The sequence below is a fragment of the Oreochromis niloticus genome, linkage group LG3 (assembly GCF_001858045.2).
Source record: "Oreochromis niloticus isolate F11D_XX linkage group LG3, O_niloticus_UMD_NMBU, whole genome shotgun sequence".
Lineage (NCBI taxonomy): Eukaryota > Metazoa > Chordata > Actinopteri > Cichliformes > Cichlidae > Oreochromis > Oreochromis niloticus.
The window spans coordinates 53,976,718-53,995,876 of NC_031967.2; the positions used below are offsets into that span (position 1 = coordinate 53,976,718).

Consider the following 19,159-nt stretch of genomic DNA (forward strand, 5'->3'; position numbering starts at 1 on the left):
AACAACTGAAAATATGAAATGTAAGCTAAGACTCTCTAAAAAATCAGCATTGTTGTTCGGCTTTTTATTTATCCATTTGTTGATTCACTCGAAGAGCAAGTAACGCAACCAACTGATCAGTTTGATATCAATCTTTTGTGATACACCGTCATATTTACATTATTAGTTCAGTACGAATGATTTGCTTTGGTACCTGGTCAAACTTAAGCTGTCCTCTATCTGCAGCAAACTCGCAGGCAGCAGCTTCTCCCCCCTCGCTCACATGCGTGCTGTGCTCAGTCGCCTAGTGCCTGAGCTCGGATCATACCAAAATTAGGGGGAATTTACGACGGTGCCCCATGCTTCTGAAAAAATGACCCGGGCTTAAGCCCAGTAAGCCACCCCCCGCTCCGCTAATGGTTGACTCCAAATCTCCCGAACACTATGTCGATTTGAGAACGGAAGACCGAAACAGCGAGACCAAGACCGAGACAAGACAAAAGTCCGTCGAGACCAAGACAAGACCAAGACAAAAGTCCATCGAGACCAAGACCGAGACCAAGACAAAAGTCCGTCGAGACCAAGACGAGACCAAGACCACGTAAAAGTCTCGAGACCAAGACCGGTCTCGAGACATCCAACTCTAGTGCTGCATGTGTGTAAAAACAGGTGCACCTGTTTTGGCGGGAAAAAGTACACAGCCTCTCTGATTGGTGGATTCAAATTCAGCAGCTCCCAGGCTGTTTGGCTGCTGCTGCTGCTAGTGTGTGTGTGTGTGTGTGTGTGTGTGTGTGTAGGTGTGTGTGTGTGTGTGACAGAGAGAGAGAGAAAGAGAGGGCGAGAGAGAGTTTTTATGGGAGCATCTTATTGTATGATTTAAATTCAATATATTTAGACTGGTTGACTGAATTTGATCCTGTGTGTCTCTCTGTGCATGTGTGTTTCCATATGTGTCCATATTTTTGATTGTGTGACTGTTATACTTTTATTTGCTGATTTTTTTTTTCATTTAACAATTACATTTGAGGGACCCTTAGAATGTTCAGCATTTTTTCAGCTGTTCATTTTGCTTTTCCAATTTTTCTATTTAAGTTATTACTATTGTGCTAAGTCATAGCATTTCTGGTGCTTTTCAGTATTTGTGCTAAATACAGCATTTGTGCTAAATCATACTATTTCTGCCATTTTATAGTATTTGTGCTAAAACATAATATTTCTACTAAACGCAGTATTTCTGGGTAATCATAGTATTTCTATGTATTCCTGCCAGCTCCTCAGGGAGCCAATCCTCTGTGAGGACTGTAATTTTCAAATTGACATATCAAGTCATGCACGACTTCCCAACCAGCCAATCATATCTGAGGGCTGAGACATTCAAATTTGCATATTGGGGCTTTCATGGCTTCTAAGACAACCAATCATCTATGTCATATATCTATAATTATTCATATTTTCTTTTAAAAAGACAACACTTTATGATTCCCCCATGTCTTCTGAACAATAGAATGTTAGACCTGAGACCTGAAAATTTCCATGACTGTTCACCAAAGCCTGCTGTGTCTTACGGTGAAACAATGATATCGATACTCCATATAGATTTAGAGTTACAAAGCGTTGTTTGAGCGCAAGTCAAAGCAGTTTTTGCTTTGCCTCTACTCAGTTATGGTGCATTAGAAGTCAAATATCTTCAATAATTCATATTTTAATGATAAATTGTCAAAACTTTAAGATTCCCCCATCTCTTCTGAACAAAACGGCGTGAAAATGACTGTTCTAGCCCCTACGGTTAGGAAATTATAGCCATTTGTTTGAGGGGAGTCCTCACTATGAAAAGTAGACAGCACAAATCCTGTCTCTGTGCTGCGTGTGTGTAAAAACAGGTGCACCTGTTTTGTGCTACGTCCACACGTACCCGGGTATTTTTGAAAACGCAGATTTTTCTATGCGTTTGCACCTTTCGTCCACACGTAAACGGCGTTTTCAGTCACTGAAAACGGAGATTTCTAAAAACACCTGCCAGGGTGGATATTTTCGAAAACTCCGTTTTTGCATTTACGTGTGGACAAGAAAAACGGAGAAAACGCAGCGTCAAAGGTGTGCGCCTTTTTTGACGTCACACTGTGCGCCACGTTATTGTTTCGGTGAAATGAATTTCTACAATACTGTTACTGTTAATTGTACTCTCTGCAGTGTTTAAATGCTTACATATACACACATAGTTACTGTCCCTCCACACATAGACTCGGTTCTGTTTCTATGCCCCATCTTTGTTTACTATTTCCTACCGAGGCTTCTAGACTTCTGATTGGCCAACATTTCTACAGGGTTAGGAATATATCGCCACCTGTTGCTTTGGCATGTTCCTAGCAGCGTTTTCCTTCATTTCTGCGTTTACGTGTGGACGGGATTATTTTTTAAAACGAAAACGGAAAATCTCCGTTTTCAAAAATACCCGTGTACGTGTGGACGTAGCCTTGGTGGGAAAAAGTACACAGCCTCTCTGATTGGTGGATTCAAATTTAGCAGCTCCCAGGCTGCTTGACTGACCTAGAAACTTGCTTGTCTCTCCCTATGTGTTTGTGTGTGTGTGTGTGTGTGTGTGTGTGTGTGTGTGTGTATGACAGAGAGAGAGAGAAAGGGAGGGCGAGAGAGAGTTTTTATGGGAGCATCTTATTGTATGATTTAAATCCAATATATTTAGACTGGTTGACTGAATTTGATCCTGTGTGTGTCTCTCTGTGCTTGTGTGTTTCCATATGTGTCCATATTTGTGATTGTGTGACTGTTATACTTTTTTTTGCTGATTTTTTTTTCATTTAACAATTACATTTGAGGGACCCTTAGCATGTTCAGCATTTTATCAGCTGTTCATTTTGCTTTTCCAATTTTTCTATTTAAGTTATTACTATTGTGCTAAGTCATAGCATTTCTGCTGCTAAATACAGCATTTCTCCTAAATAATACTATTTCTGCTATTTCATAAGATTTGTGCTAAATATAGTGTTTCTGCTAAAAAAAAAAAAGCATTTCTGCCAAATATAGTATTTTTGATTAATTATAGTTTTTCTACCAAATCATAGTATAGTTTTACTGATTTTTATATGGCTTCTAAGACAACCAATCATATCTGAGGGCTTGCACATTCAAATTTGCATATTTTTACCTTCATGGCTTCCCAGCCAGCCAATCATATCTGAGGGCTGGCACATTCAAATTTGCATATTGGGGCATTCATGGCTTCTAAGACAACCAATCATATCTAAGGGGTGGCACATTCAAATTTGCATATTGGGGCCTTCGTGGCTTCTAAGCCAACCAATCATCTATGTCATATATCTATAATATTTCATATTTTTATTTTACATGGTCAACATTTCAAGATTCCCCCATGTCTTCTGAACAAAACGGTCTAAGAATGACTGTTTTAGCCCCTACGGTTAGGAATTTATGGCTATTTGTTTGAGGGGAATCCTGACTATGAGAAATAGACTGCAAAAATCCTGTCTCTGTGCTGCGTGTGTGTAAAAACAGGTGCACCTGTTTTGGCGGGAAAAAGCACACAGCCTCTCTGATTGGTGGATTCAAATTGAGAAGCTCACAGCTGTTTGACTGACCTAGAAACATGCTGTTAACAGCCCCTATTCACTTTCTGCTGCTGCTGCTATGTGTGTGTGTGTGTGTGTGTGTGTGTGTGTGTGTGTGTGTGTGAGTGAGAGACACACACACACACACACACACACACGCAAAGACCCTTTTTAGGGCAGCATCTCATTATTGGATAAAAATATAATATATTCAGACTGGTTGACTGGCATAGACCCATTCTGTGTGTCTCTCTCTGTACATTTTTGTATCCATATTTGATTTTGTGTGTATCTGTTGATTTGTATATCCATATTTGATTTTGCATGTATCTGTTGGCTGTTCTTATTTGTTTTTTTCCTAAATGTATTTTTATTTTATTTTTTCAGAGGTAAACAAAAATGAGTTTTGAGCAAACTTAACCATGTTCCTTTTTATTCAGCTTGTCATTTTACCTTCCCAATATTTTCACTTAAGTTATTACTATTCTGCTCAATCATAGTATCTGTTCTAAATCATTGTTATTAAGCTATATTGTAGGATTTCTGCTAAATCATAGTATTTCTACTATATTATATTTTTCTTTCGAAATATAGCATTTCTGCTATAGAATACTATTTCTGCTATGTTATAATATTTGTGCTAAACTGGAGTATTTTTGCTAAAACATAGTATTTATATAAAATTACAATATTCATAGTATATTACAGTGTCTCTGGTAAATCACAGCATTTCTTCTATGTTGTACTGTTTTTCTAAATCATAGTATTTCTGTAATGTTCAAGAATGTTTGGCTAAATATATTCTTTTGTTATCTTATACTATTTCTCCTAAATTCTTGTATTTTTGAGAAGTTATCGTGTTTCTGGTAAGTTACAATATTTCTGCTAAGTTCTGCTATGCTATTGTATTTCTGCCAAGTATTACGTTTCCTCTAAGATATTACAGTTCTGCTAAGTTACTACATTTTAGCAAAGTTCCTTTGCTTCTGCAAAGTTTTTACAATTTCTGCAACTTTTCAGCTTTTTCAGCTAGGTTCAGCAGACAGCTTCAGCTTTAAAGCATCCACACTGCATTTTCGCAGGAAATGCAAATTTTTCTAGTTAAATCTGAGTTGTTTGTTTCGTTGTAAGATTCTAACAATGATGGCAATATAACTGTTAGTTGTTCAGCAGAACAGTGTCCAGTATGTTGGCTGGTAGACTTTTTTACTTAAAAGTTGGGCTGATTTTAACAACATTACAAGCTTTCTTAGTTTTTTGAGGCATAATTTAAGTTCTGGTAACTAATGAGGTTGTACAGTGTAGTGACCATTTTGAAGCAAATGGTGAGCCGCAGGTCATTTTGACATTTGATGATCTTCTAGCCTCTTCTAGTGATCATTTTGAATCAGTTGACAATGCTGATAATGTGATTGAAGTTGACACTGTGCAGAGGAGTGGTGGGGTTAGGACTAAGGATAAACCTGATTATAATTCCAGAGAACTGCAGCAGCGTGTTGATTTTAGAACGATTGCTGTAGATAATTATGTGTGCCTATGCCAAGAGGCACACATATTACTATTCGTCGGATTTATTATTCTTATTATTATGTGTGCCTATGCCAAGAGGCACACATATTACTATTCGTCGGATTTATTATTCTTATTATTATTATTATTATTCTCCATCTTCCGCCTAAATTTCGGCACGTATCACGCCCCGCAGTTTTGAGAAAAGCTTCATATATGTTACCTCATTTTGTGCGGCTGGATCTGGAATGGTGTGCTATGACTTTTGGTGTTTATGACTATTATAGTTTTTAAAATATTAATATTTTAGTGAAAATTTTCCCGCGCTCCTCTGCCAAACAGTTTTGACAATAGGGGTACATATGTTACATCATTTTGTGCGGCTGGAGCTGGGCTAGTATGGTGTGACTTTTGGTGTTCATAACTTTTATAGTTTTTGAAATATTTAGATTTTAGTGCAAATTTAGGCCAATTTCTAGGCTCCTGAGAAAGATTCTGCTTTTGGCACCATAGAAACAGACTTCATTTGTGGTGGGTTGGCTCTCTCTAGTGGTATACCGGGAGTAGTACGGCCTAAAGGGTGCCATGCTTGGTGAAAACTACATATCCCACAATTCATAGCATGCCTCTACCGAGTCAAACAATGGCGGACACCACTTCGTTTTATATGTCTTTTATTCGTGTTTCTAGGTCACAAAATACACTTTTAAGATATTTTCAGGCGAGAATGTAGGTGTGTAAACTTCAAATATCTGCTCGTTTTATCAAGACATCCCATATTAGCGACAATTCTTTTAAGTGTTGCTGATAGCCGGCTAGCTAGCTAGCGCCGCTAGCTTAGCTAGCTAGCGCCCCTTCGTGAAAAACCACCCAGGCTTGGCTGATAGTGAGGTGGCTAAAATTTGTTTAATCGCCCGATCGCTCGGCAAGGGTCTGTGTCTTAGCTGGACTTATTTTTCGTTTATGTGGGCCGATGATGCTGGTCGATGTGGAAAAATAACTGAGTTGTTTGGTGGTGGAGCTACAACAGAGGGCAGCTATCCACCGGTGTGTGACAGAAAGGACATGCCGCCAACGAGACATACGAGGCCGGGCAGGCGATTGCTAACGCGGTGGTCAATCATGGATCAGGGAAAGCGAAGGCAGGAGCGTGAGGTGAACTGAATTTCAGGTAAGTTGTTATGAACTGCACTCTATTTCGGTCAGATATAAACCGAGTTTAGGTGTAGTTTATTTTCGTTGTGCTGACTTTTTCAATCACTTACAATAACTCGTACTGCGTTCTAGCTAGCACGACAGAGTTTCTATACAGCTGTGTGCGCATGGTGAACTTTATGACAGCCTCCCCTGTCATTCTCTCGCCTGTTGAAACTTCAGTCATGAAACTGATCAATGATCGGCGTTTCTCTCTTGTTTGTTTATCGCGCAAAACAACAGCAGCACCTTTAAGCTTGATCAGCTGTTGTTAGAATTCATTTGCTTTTAATTTCTGGTATCAGCTGATGTTTGCTGGAGCTACAGCTGTAAAAACGGCAGATGTCCTTACTGAATCATCAGAGCTGAACTGGTGATGGAGAAACAGGTTTACCCTTTAGGTGACATGAATAAGTTGAAGGGAAGTTATGAACTATTTTTGAGAGACAAATACAGGGAGTGCAGAATTATTAGGCAAGTTGTATTTTTGAGGAATAATTTTATTATTGAACAACAACCATGTTCTCAATGAACCCAAAAAACTCATTAATATCAAAGCTGAATGTTTTTGGAAGTAGTTTTTAGTTTTAGCTATTTTAGGGGGATATCTGTGTGTGCAGGTGACTATTACTGTGCATAATTATTAGGCAACTTAACAAAAAACAAATATATACCCATTTCAATTATTTATTTTTACCAGTGAAACCAATATAACATCTCCACATTCACAAATATACATTTCTGACATTCAAAAACAAAACCAAAACAAATCAGCGACCAATATAGCCACCTTTCTTTGCAAGGACACTCAAAAGCCTGCCATCCATGGATTCTGTCAGTGTTTTGATCTGTTCACCATCAACATTGCGTGCAGCAGCAACCACAGCCTCCCAGACACTGTTCAGAGAGGTGTACTGTTTTCCCTCCTTGTAAATCTCACATTTGATGATGGACCACAGGTTCTCAATGGGTTCAGATCAGGTGAACAAGGAGGCCATGTCATTAGTTTTTCTTCTTTTATACCCTTTCTTGCCAGCCACGCTGTGGAGTACTTGGACGCGTGTGATGGAGCATTGTCCTGCATGAAAATCATGTTTTTCTTGAAGGATGCAGACTTCTTCCTGTACCACTGCTTGAAGAAGGTGTCTTCCAGAAACTGGCAGTAGGACTGGGAGTTGAGCTTGACTCCATCCTCAACCCGAAAAGGCCCCACAAGCTCATCTTTGATGATACCGGCCCAAACCAGTACTCCACCTCCACCTTGCTGGCGTCTGAGTCGGACTGGAGCTCTCTGCCCTTTACCAATCCAGCCACGGGCCCATCCATCTGGCCCATCAAGACTCACTCTCATTTCATCAGTCCATAAAACCTTAGAAAAATCAGTCTTGAGATATTTCTTGGCCCAGTCTTGACGTTTCAGCTTGTGTGTCTTGTTCAGTGGTGGTCGTCTTTCAGCCTTTCTTACCTTGGCCGTGTCTCTGAGTATTGCACACCTTGTGCTTTTGGGCACTCCAGTGATGTTGCAGCTCTGAAATATGGCCAAACTGGTGGCAAGTGGCATCTTGGCAGCTGCACGCTTGACTTTTCTCAGTTCATGGGCAGTTATTTTGCGCCTTGGTTTTTCCACACGCTTCTTGCGACCCTGTTGACTATTTTGAATGAAACGCTTGATTGTTCGATGGTCACGCTTCAGAAGCTTTGCAATTTTAAGACTGCTGCATCCCTCTGCAAGATATCTCACTATTTTTGACTTTTCTGAGCCTGTCAAGTCCTTCTTTTGACCCATTTTGCCAAAGGAAAGGAGGTTGCCTAATAATTATGCACACCTGATATAGGGTGTTGATGTCATTAGACCACACCCCTTCTCATTACAGAGATGCACATCACCTAATATGCTTAATTGGTAGTAGGCTTTCGAGCCTATACAGCTTGGAGTAAGACAACATGCATGAAGAGGATGATGTGGACAAAATACTCATTTGCCTAATAATTCTGCACTCCCTGTAAACACCAAGCTCCTTTTTTTGTGTAGCTGACAGCTGGTAACTGTGCAGGGGCGGATCTAGCAAAGCTTTTGCCAGGGGGCCAGGTAGGGCATTAACAGAGAAAGGTGGACATAAAGATATACTTTTCTTTCTTACTCTCATATAAAATATTTAGCATTTATTAAATGCTTATCTGAATCTTACAACCAAAGTTTGTATAATAATACACAAGATTGGCTGTAGACCATTGTTCATCATTCAGAACACTGTGTAAAAATAACAAAAAACAAAAAGTGAATGCGAAAGTGCATACATATTTATTTTATGTGTTTGATGTGTGTGTCGGGGCGTGGTCTGCAGTGCCGCTGCAGGGGAGGTGGACCCACGGGTGTAAAGTCTGTGCTCTCTTGGCTGTTTTTTGGGTGTGTGTTGGGCTATGAGTTGAAAAGCTACGGCTGCCTGTGTGGGTACACCAACCATGTGTGAAAAGTGGTCCATAACGTAATGCTTCAAAGCATGTTCATGCAAACATTGTCGGGGTCTGCCGTGATACAATGGGACTTCTGCTCATGAACCTCTGTGCACAGCGTCTGCAAATCGGGGCTGTACGAAGTCACCTCATCTTTACCCAAAACTGTAAGCTGTCATCTGTGAGGCGCGAGCGGTGTTTGTTTTTATCATAATTCATGGTGGAGAATGGCTGCTCTGCTGAGTTTTGCTCTCTGTAGCCGTATGAATGGCAAACTACACTGATTAGCAGCGGCATAGGCACACATAAAATTTCTTCTGAAATTTTCGCTTTCTAGTTATTATTATTATTATTCTCCATCTTCCGCCTAAATTTCGGCACGTATCACGCCCCGCAGTTTTGAGAAAAGCTTCATATATGTTACCTCATTTTGTGCGGCTGGATCTGGAATGGTGTGCTATGACTTTTGGTGTTTATGACTATTATAGTTTTTAAAATATTAATATTTTAGTGAAAATTTTCCCGCGCTCCTCTGCCAAACAGTTTTGACAATAGGGGTACATATGTTACATCATTTTGTGCGGCTGGAGCTGGGCTAGTATGGTGTGACTTTTGGTGTTCATAACTTTTATAGTTTTTGAAATATTTAGATTTTAGTGCAAATTTAGGCCAATTTCTAGGCTCCTGAGAAAGATTCTGCTTTTGGCACCATAGAAACAGACTTCATTTGTGGTGGGTTGGCTCTCTCTAGTGGTATACCGGGAGTAGTACGGCCTAAAGGGTGCCATGCTTGGTGAAAACTACATATCCCACAATTCATAGCATGCCTCTACCGAGTCAAACAATGGCGGACACCACTTCGTTTTATATGTCTTTTATTCGTGTTTCTAGGTCACAAAATACACTTTTAAGATATTTCAGGCGAGAATGTAGGTGTGTAAACTTCAAATATCTGCTCGTTTTATCAAGACATCCCATATTAGCGACAATTCTTTTAAGTGTTGCTGATAGCCGGCTAGCTAGCTAGCGCCGCTAGCTTAGCTAGCTAGCGCCCCTTCGTGAAAAACCACCCAGGCTTGGCTGATAGTGAGGTGGCTAAAATTTGTTTAATCGCCCGATCGCTCGGCAAGGGTCTGTGTCTTAGCTGGACTTATTTTTCGTTTATATGGCCGATGATGCTGGTCGATGTGGAAAAATAACTGAGTTGTTTGGTGGTGGAGCTACAACAGAGGGCAGCTATCCACCGGTGTGTGACAGAAAGGACATGCCGCGAACGAGACATACAAGGCGGTGAGGCTACCGCCGATCGTCCGGTGTTTGCTAACGCGGAGGTCAATCATGGATCAGGGAAAGCGAAGGCAGGAGCGTGAGGTGAACTGAATTTCAGGTAAGAAGTTATGACCTGCACTCTATTTGGGTCAGATATAAACCGAGTTTAGGTGTAGTTTATTTAGCAACAGTTCTCTTACGTGTTGCTGATAGCCGGCTGGCTAGCTAGCTAGCGCCGCTAGCTTAGCTAGCTAGCACGGCTAGCGACCCTTCGTGAAAAACCACCCAGGCTTGGCTGATAGTGAGGTGGCTAAAATTTGTTTAAACGCCCGATCGCTCAGCAAGGGTCTGTGTCTTAGCTGGACTTATTTTTCGTTTATATGGGCCGATGATGCTGGTCGATGTGGAAAAAATAACTGAGTTGTTTGGTGGTGGAGCTACAACAGAGGGCAGCTATCCACCGGTGTGTGACAGAAAGGACATGCCGCCAACGAGACATACGAGGCCGGGCAGGCGATTGCTAACGCGGTGGTCAATCATGGATCAGGGAAAGCGAAGGCAGGAGCGTGAGATGAACTGCACTCTATTTCGGTCAGATATAAACCGAGTTTAGGTGTAGTTTATTTTCGTTGTGCTGACTTTTTCAATCACTTACAATAACTCGTACTGCGTTCTAGCTAGCACGACAGAGTTTCTATACAGCTGTGTGCGCATGGTGAACTTTATGACAGCCTCCCCTGTCATTCTCTCGCCTGTTGAAACTTCAGTCATGAAACTGATCAATGATCGGCGTTTCTCTCTTGTTTGTTTATCGCGCAAAACAACAGCAGCACCTTTAAGCTTGATCAGCTGTTGTTAGAATTCATTTGCTTTTAATTTCTGGTATCAGCTGATGTTTGCTGGAGCTACAGCTGTAAAAACGGCAGATGTCCTTACTGAATCATCAGAGCTGAACTGGTGATGGAGAAACAGGTTTACCCTTTAGGTGACATGAATAAGTTGAAGGGAAGTTATGAACTATTTTTGAGAGACAAATACAGGGAGTGCAGAATTATTAGGCAAGTTGTATTTTTGAGGAATAATTTTATTATTGAACAACAACCATGTTCTCAATGAACCCAAAAAACTCATTAATACCAAAGCTGAATGTTTTTGGAAGTAGTTTTTAGTTTTAGCTATTTTAGGGGGATATCTGTGTGTGCAGGTGACTATTACTGTGCATAATTATTAGGCAACTTAACAAAAAACAAATATATACCCATTTCAATTATTTATTTTTACCAGTGAAACCAATATAACATCTCCACATTCACAAATATACATTTCTGACATTCAAAAACAAAACCAAAACAAATCAGCGACCAATATAGCCACCTTTCTTTGCAAGGACACTCAAAAGCCTGCCATCCATGGATTCTGTCAGTGTTTTGATCTGTTCACCATCAACATTGCGTGCAGCAGCAACCACAGCCTCCCAGACACTGTTCAGAGAGGTGTATTGTTTTCCCTCCTTGTAAATCTCACATTTGATGATGGACCACAGGTTCTCAATGGGGTTCAGATCAGGTGAACAAGGAGGCCATGTCATTAGTTTTTCTTCTTTTATACCCTTTCTTGCCAGCCACGCTGTGGAGTACTTGGACGCGTGTGATGGAGCATTGTCCTGCATGAAAATCATGTTTTTCTTGAAGGATGCAGACTTCTTCCTGTACCACTGCTTGAAGAAGGTGTCTTCCAGAAACTGGCAGTAGGACTGGGAGTTGAGCTTGACTCCATCCTCAACCCGAAAAGGCCCCACAAGCTCATCTTTGATGATACCGGCCCAAACCAGTACTCCACCTCCACCTTGCTGGCGTCTGAGTCAGACTGGAGCTCTCTGCCCTTTACCAATCCAGCCACGGGCCCATCCATCTGGCCCATCAAGACTCACTCTCATTTCATCAGTCCATAAAACCTTAGAAAAATCAGTCTTGAGATATTTCTTGGCCCAGTCTTGACGTTTCAGCTTGTGTGTCTTGTTCAGTGGTGGTCGTCTTTCAGCCTTTCTTACCTTGGCCATGTCTCTGAGTATTGCACACCTTGTGCTTTTGGGCACTCCAGTGATGTTGCAGCTCTGAAATATGGCCAAACTGGTGGCAAGTGGCATCTTGGCAGCTGCACGCTTGACTTTTCTCAGTTCATGGGCAGTTATTTTGCGCCTTGGTTTTTCCACACGCTTCTTGCGACCCTGTTGACTATTTTGAATGAAACGCTTGATTGTTCGATGATCACGCTTCAGAAGCTTTGCAATTTTAAGACTGCTGCATCCCTCTGCAAGATATCTCACTATTTTTGACTTTTCTGAGCCTGTCAAGTCCTTCTTTTGACCCATTTTGCCAAAGGAAAGGAAGTTGCCTAATAATTATGCACACCTGATATAGGGTGTTGATGTCATTAGACCACACCCCTTCTCATTACAGAGATGCACATCACCTAATATGCTTAATTGGTAGTAGGCTTTCGAGCCAAAGTAAAGTATACAGCTTGGAGTAAGACAACATGCATGAAGAGGATGATGTGGACAAAATACTCATTTGCCTAATAATTCTGCACTCCCTGTAGACACCAAGCTCCTTTTTTTGTGTAGCTGACAGCTGGTAACTGTGCAGGGGCGGATCTAGCAAAGCTTTTGCCAGGGGGCCAGGTAGGGCATTAACAGAGAAAGGTGGACATAAAGATATACTTTTCTTTCTTACTCTCATATAAAATATTTAGCTTTTATTAAATGCTTATCCGAATCTTACAACCAAAGTTTGTATAATAATACACAAGATTGGCTGTAGACCATTGTTCATCATTCAGAACACTGTGTAAAAATAACAAAAAACAAAAAGTGAATGCAAAAGTGCATATATATTTATTTTATGTGTTTGATGTGTGTGTCGGGGCGTGGTCTGCAGTGCCGCTGCAGGGGAGGTGGACCCACGGGTGTAAAGTCTGTGCTCTCTTGGCTGTTTTTTGGGTGTGTGTTGGGCTATGAGTTGAAAAGCTACAGCTGCCTGTGTGGGTACACCAACCATGTGTGAAAAGTGGTCCATAACATAATGCTTCAAAGCGTGTTCATGCAAACATTGTTGGGTCTGCCGTGGTACAATGGGACTTCTGCTCATGAACCTGTGTACACAGCGTCTGCAAATCGGGGCTGTACAAAGTCACTTCATCTTTACCCAAAACTGTAAGCTGTCATCTGTGAGGCGCGAGCGGTGTTTGTTTTTATCATAATTCATGGTGGAGAATGGCTGCTCTGCTGAGTTTTGCTCTCTGTAGCTGTATGAATGGCAAACTACACTGATTACCAGCGGCATAGGCACACATAAAATTTCTTCTGAAATTTTCCCTTTCTAGTCTAGACCATATTCCTGCCAGGGTAAGAGGGAGTTTGGGTAATTTAATTGATGAAGCCTTAGATAATGGATTGCATTTATATAGCGCTTTTCTAGGTACCCAAAGCGCTTTACAATTCCACTATTCATTCACTCTCACATTCACACACTGATGCAGGCAAACCACAGTTGTAGCCACAGCTGCCCTGGGGCAGACTGACAGAAGCAAGGCTGCCATATCGCGCCATCGGCCCTCTGGCCAACACCAGTAGGCGGTAGGTGAAGTGTCTTACCCAAGGACACAACGACCAGGACAGAGAGAGCAGGGGGATTGAACCTCATCTGTAACCTCCCGTTTACAGATGAGCTTCCCAACCACCTGAACCACGGTCGCCACAGTCGCCCCGTGGTTCAGGTGGGTGAAGATGATGCTTTACCCAATACTTTGTTGAATGTTGTGTTGAGAGGACCGTCTCTAGCCAGCGATGTACAGAATGTGTTACAAGCAGATGATGATTATAATACAGATTTATTTCTGGAGGACATCATGTAAGTGCTTCAGAGTAATGATGCATCAATATCTTGGGATGAGTTGAAATTTATTGTCACAGTTGCTCATAACAGGAGTGGAGGAGGCATTTGTTTGAGACTGGGCAACATGTTGTATGATGACATTTTGTCAAGAAAAGGGAAACATCTATATAATCTCCAAAGTAACGATAGTAACTTGTGCTTTTGTGCCTCGCACACTGTCAGTGGTAGCTTGTTTGAGGATTATAAACTACTCTATGCAAAACAGCTACACAGCAATGCAGGACTCGAACTGACCTTATGTCCTGTTGTTAATCAGTGGTGCTGGTTTCAGTCATTATGTAAGTGTGCTGTTTATTATGTCGCCAAACCTTCATCAGCTGAGACTGAAAAATTCACTAGGATGAGTGAAAAAATGTTTCTCCCACTGAAAACACTACGTCCAGATGAGCAGAATCATTGTTTTGAGATTTTACCAGAAAGGCTTTAGGACCCATCACAGAGGCGTCGCTGTCAGCAGATGTGGAGTGTGGATCTTTAGACGTTGTTGGTAAGCAATATGGAAACTGAAAAATAGAACTTGTATCATCCTATGAGAATATAGCACGAGTGTGGCTCATACTGTGTGTACTTATGGAAGGAGTGCTAAAATATAAGATTTAGATAAGGCTGGTTGGCATTCAGGACCACGCTCACAGTAAAAGAAAGACGAGGAACAAAGCAAATGTTTTGATGTTGTGGATCATGAAACTTTTACTGAAAGATTTGAAATGAACTGTGTGTTGTATTTTTTGTATTTAGTTTTTGTCAGTACTGACTAACAAGAAACTAACCATGCTGTGTGGCAGGTGTATCATTCAGCTTAAGGTGTGAAATGTCCTGTAAAAACTGTGAACTGTAAATATATACTGGTACAGTTATGCAGCCTAAACTGTAGGATGATCTCTGTGTGATATTGTCATTTTCCCCCCACTTTTCTCTCTTCTTACACCTTTCCATTGTACTTATTTCAGTCAGGTCAATGGTCTCGGGTTTACAGTCGTGTTTTCAGTTATTTTGTTTGGCATGGTGCAATACGACAGCCGGGCAAAGTACAATCCCTGAGTGGAGGCTTAATACCTCATTGAAGTTTGCCCCTGTGTTCATGAAATGATGACAGGATGCTCTGAGTTTCTCCTGTTTCCAGATGTTTAGTGCATGTAATACTTGCCTGTGTGTGACTGTGTTCATGCTATTGTGTGTTTGTGACTAAAAAAGGTTAAAGGATTCCTGTTGGTACCATTACTCTTTAATTTCATATGAGGGTCATTTTAATTACAATTTAATTACAAAGTGCTAATGGTGCTTCTTCTTTTTCTTCATGTCACCTTCTCTCTTTCACCACCACAGAGAACTCTGCTGTGTCCTCCAATGTTTTCAGCTTAAATAACTGAAGCTATTAATCTTTAATGAGTCCTCCCACTATAGTTTGTATATTCCAGCTGCACCACAGTGTTTAGAAGCAGTGACTAAATGTCATCTTACATGTCTCGTAGGTTTCTTAATTCACACGCTGATTTTCATAGATTTAATCTAAGTAAAGATGATGAAAACGATGAAACAAAGTTAAAGTAAAGCAGCTGCTGGAAACATTTCTGCTCATTTATTAGTTCACACTTTGACAGAAATATTTGTTAAGAAATGTAAATTATTTTTTGCAAATTATTCATAGCGCTTTAACAGTCTTGTGTTCACATATATATACAATACAAAACAATTTTACTATATAACATGTTTAAAACCAGGGGGTACACCAAATTGCTTCACAGTAAGGAATAAACAGTAAAATTATTACACTGAACAGTAAGTCATTTAAAGAATGTAAAATAGAGAAACAAACAAAGGCATTTGTAAGTAGGGATTGGGAGAATTCATGATAATCCAGAGAAATGAGTAAAGATACGCCAGCTAGTGATTGGTGAGAATTAGCAAATATACTACAAATGTCATTAAATATGAATGTTATTCTGTCTTCAAGCTGAGAACAAAGACAAATCAATAAAAGCTTCTGAAATCAGATTTTTTTAATGGTCTGTGTGATTAATTACCATTTGCTGTGGGTGTTATAACAGACAACAAAATACTTATTGCTGTGATCATTTCATGATGATGTCATGATCACAGGACATCAGGAGGCAGCATTTAACCGATATGGCAGAAGTAAAAGTGAACATTCAGAAATCACTTGAAAAGTTATTCACAAATACATATTTTATTCATACTTTCATTAATGTTGGGTTGCAGGAGCAGCAGACTGAGCACAGACACTCATACGTCCCTCTCCTCAGCCTCCTACTCCAGCTCCTTTAGGGAAACACTGAGGCGTTCCCAAGTCTGCCAAGAAACATACGTCTTTGTCATTCGTTAGATTGCACATAATTAACTCTATTCCTCACATCTTAGTCCCTCCCACTACAGATGACAGCAGAGGAGGTGAAGATGAGGCATGAGACAAGATTTAACAGGTCTATTGTGGAGGTGTGGTCCCTGGCTCAGCTGCAAGGGAGAGGTGGTGCAGTGAGCTCAAGGGGGCGGTGCTGGAGAGGCAGGTGGGGCCACAGCTGGTAGCGTTTGAAGTGATGACAATCTCTTTTACCCTTATAGTGAAGCGAGAGACTGGCATGAGAATGGAGAGCTGAGACCAGTGCCGAACAGACTGTGGGTCATTATATGTGCGTGTAATTATAAAAACTGATATCCAATAGCACAAACATTGCGTGTGTGGAAGTCCATCTTACAAGGACATTAACAGACATCATGGAAACCTTGTTTTAAAGTGGTGTCAGTGTAAAAAAGAATAATGTGATGTCAAACCTATTTGTTTGAGTCACAGGCACAGAAAGAGTGAGAAGTCTGATCAGCTTAAATAACTGAAGCGATCGATCTTTAAAGAGTCCTCCTCCTATTGTTGTTTGTATATCCAGCTGTGCCACAGTGTTTAGAAACTCTGTTCACCACATCAGACTGACTTCACTTTGATTGAAATCCTTTCTGTCTGGTTTGCTCTCTCTGAATAATGATTTTGTGCATTTTGAGGCTTAAACTGGTTTTTAGAAGCTGTGATTCTGTCCTCTTAGATGCCTTATAGATGTCTTAGTTGACAGACAGCTACTTTTGAGGAATCAGCGCAGTCCTTCGACTGTGTGTGGTTTATTGTCGTCTCACAAATTGTAGCTGAAGGCCTGATTTTCTTTAAAATACTTTTAAAAAGTTAATATTCAAGGATGTTTTATAGAGAAAGAGAAACTCAAAAAAGCAAAGTGCTTTCACAAAGACTTGAAAATAGTCAAAGATGGAGGCACACACCAGGATTTTGGTGGCTCTCAGTCTACTGAGAATGGTATCCTAACTGTCCCATTTTTGTAGGTTTGCAGTCTTTCACCTCCTTTGGCAGATGTTTTCTTCTGTTTGCATAACCAACAGGTCCCTTTGACCTGTGCGACTCCCACATCTCCTCCCTATTAGCCATGAGTCACTGCCAATAGGGCGCAGATGGATGCAGATACCAGAACTGAGGTTTTAGATTTTCTTCAAAGCATATTTGTACATCTTTACATTTTCTTCAATACAATTGTTATTCATTTATTATAATGTAATCATTTTTGTTCACATCCCATTTTAAATGATCTTGAGTTGTGTTCTGTGTAGTTTATACATGTGGTTTTATAACTACAGCATATTTATGGCAGGTTTGAAAAAAACTTGTGCATTAAAACAACATAATAGGAAACCACCAGGAATCTCAAATATTTACTAGTAATGGTTATTGGAAGTATGACTAATGTTCTCTGAGTTCCTTCCATTTTTATAATGTTGCTGACTAACATAGAAGCTAACCATGATGAGCAATCACATTGCTGACCTCTTCTTTTCTCTCTTTGTGACCAGCTGTGCAGCCTGTTCCTTCACTCATAGTTTGGGTTTGACCTGCTGTCATAAGGTCATCACCCAGGAAATAAAGACAATCAGACGTTACTTTGAACAAAAAACACATTATGAGTGCAGGCAGCACGATTTCCTGTGAGCAAGCTGCAATTTAAAGGGAAGTCAAAGATTTTCCATGTGTAACGGCGACTCCCTCTCTTTGTGGCCTTTGCAGTGGAATTATGTCTTCATAGATGATTTATTACCACATCATCTGAAACCATAGAGGTGGTGAATGACTCTTAGCTGTTATTTGATAACAACAAGGGGGGGGAACTTAATATCTCAGGATAAGATAAATACCATGTCCTAATATTTTAGTATTTATATGATAAAATGTATTGTGTCTCTGCTTTTAGGATAACAAACAGGTATGATTCAGTGATTTTGAATCACTGAGAGACAAAATATAAAAATGTGATTACTGCAATTACCTCCATCATCTTTTCCTTTAGCTGCCTCAAATCTCTCGTCTCCTGCTTGAACGGACTCAAAGTCCATCATCTTGACCTAGGGCCACTCTAACCACTGTGCTCATGCAGCTGCAGACTGCCACCAACTGTAGTCCAGGACAGTGGATGTGAGGCAGCACACTCCAGAATTATTCCATATATATATATATATATATATATATATATATGGAATATAAATACTGAATAAAACAGAGTAACCTGGAACATGGGAGGGAACACAGACGTAGCGATGCTGAACACGAGGAGACTGAGGACTTAAATACACACATGAGGTGATCAGGAGAAGTGCAGACACATGAGGACACAGCTGACTCCAATGAAACATAATGACAACACAGGGGAGAGTAACACTCGACACACTAACATGAGACACGGACCTTCAAAGTAAAACAGGAAATATGACAGGCACAGACTAGACACTAAAGTAAACCTAAGAACAAAACTCTTAACCAGAATAACAATGAAACTTAGGAGTATAATATTCTAAACAGGACAACGAAAGAATCAGAAAAAACACCAAAATACAAGAAACTGAAAATGCCTGATCAAAATGACCAGAACTGTGACACCACGATATGGTTACTGGTTAACGACTTCACCCATCGAAACACCGCGATGGCTGTAATGATGACACTTGATAATGAAAGTCAAAACCAGTGGATGACATCATGGTCATGGCTTCCTCTATCTTCCTCTCTTTATGACCCTTCCACCTGCTTTTTAAACAAACATTTTCCCCTGAGTTCAAATGATTTATTAATAAAGTTTGGAAATGGATCATCATGTATTTTGTATGTGATCAGTGGAGTATTAAAGAAAACAGTAATCTTAAGCATCTAAT

At 40.4% G+C, this 19,159-nt stretch overlaps 1 protein-coding gene across 1 annotated transcript in view; it reads right to left on the bottom strand.

The window, feature by feature from the left end:
* Window positions 1-19,159, bottom strand: part of LOC109201351 (low affinity immunoglobulin gamma Fc region receptor II) — a 158,275-nt gene that overhangs the window by 99,493 nt on the left and 39,623 nt on the right. The gene's annotated exons all lie outside the window — the stretch shown is intronic.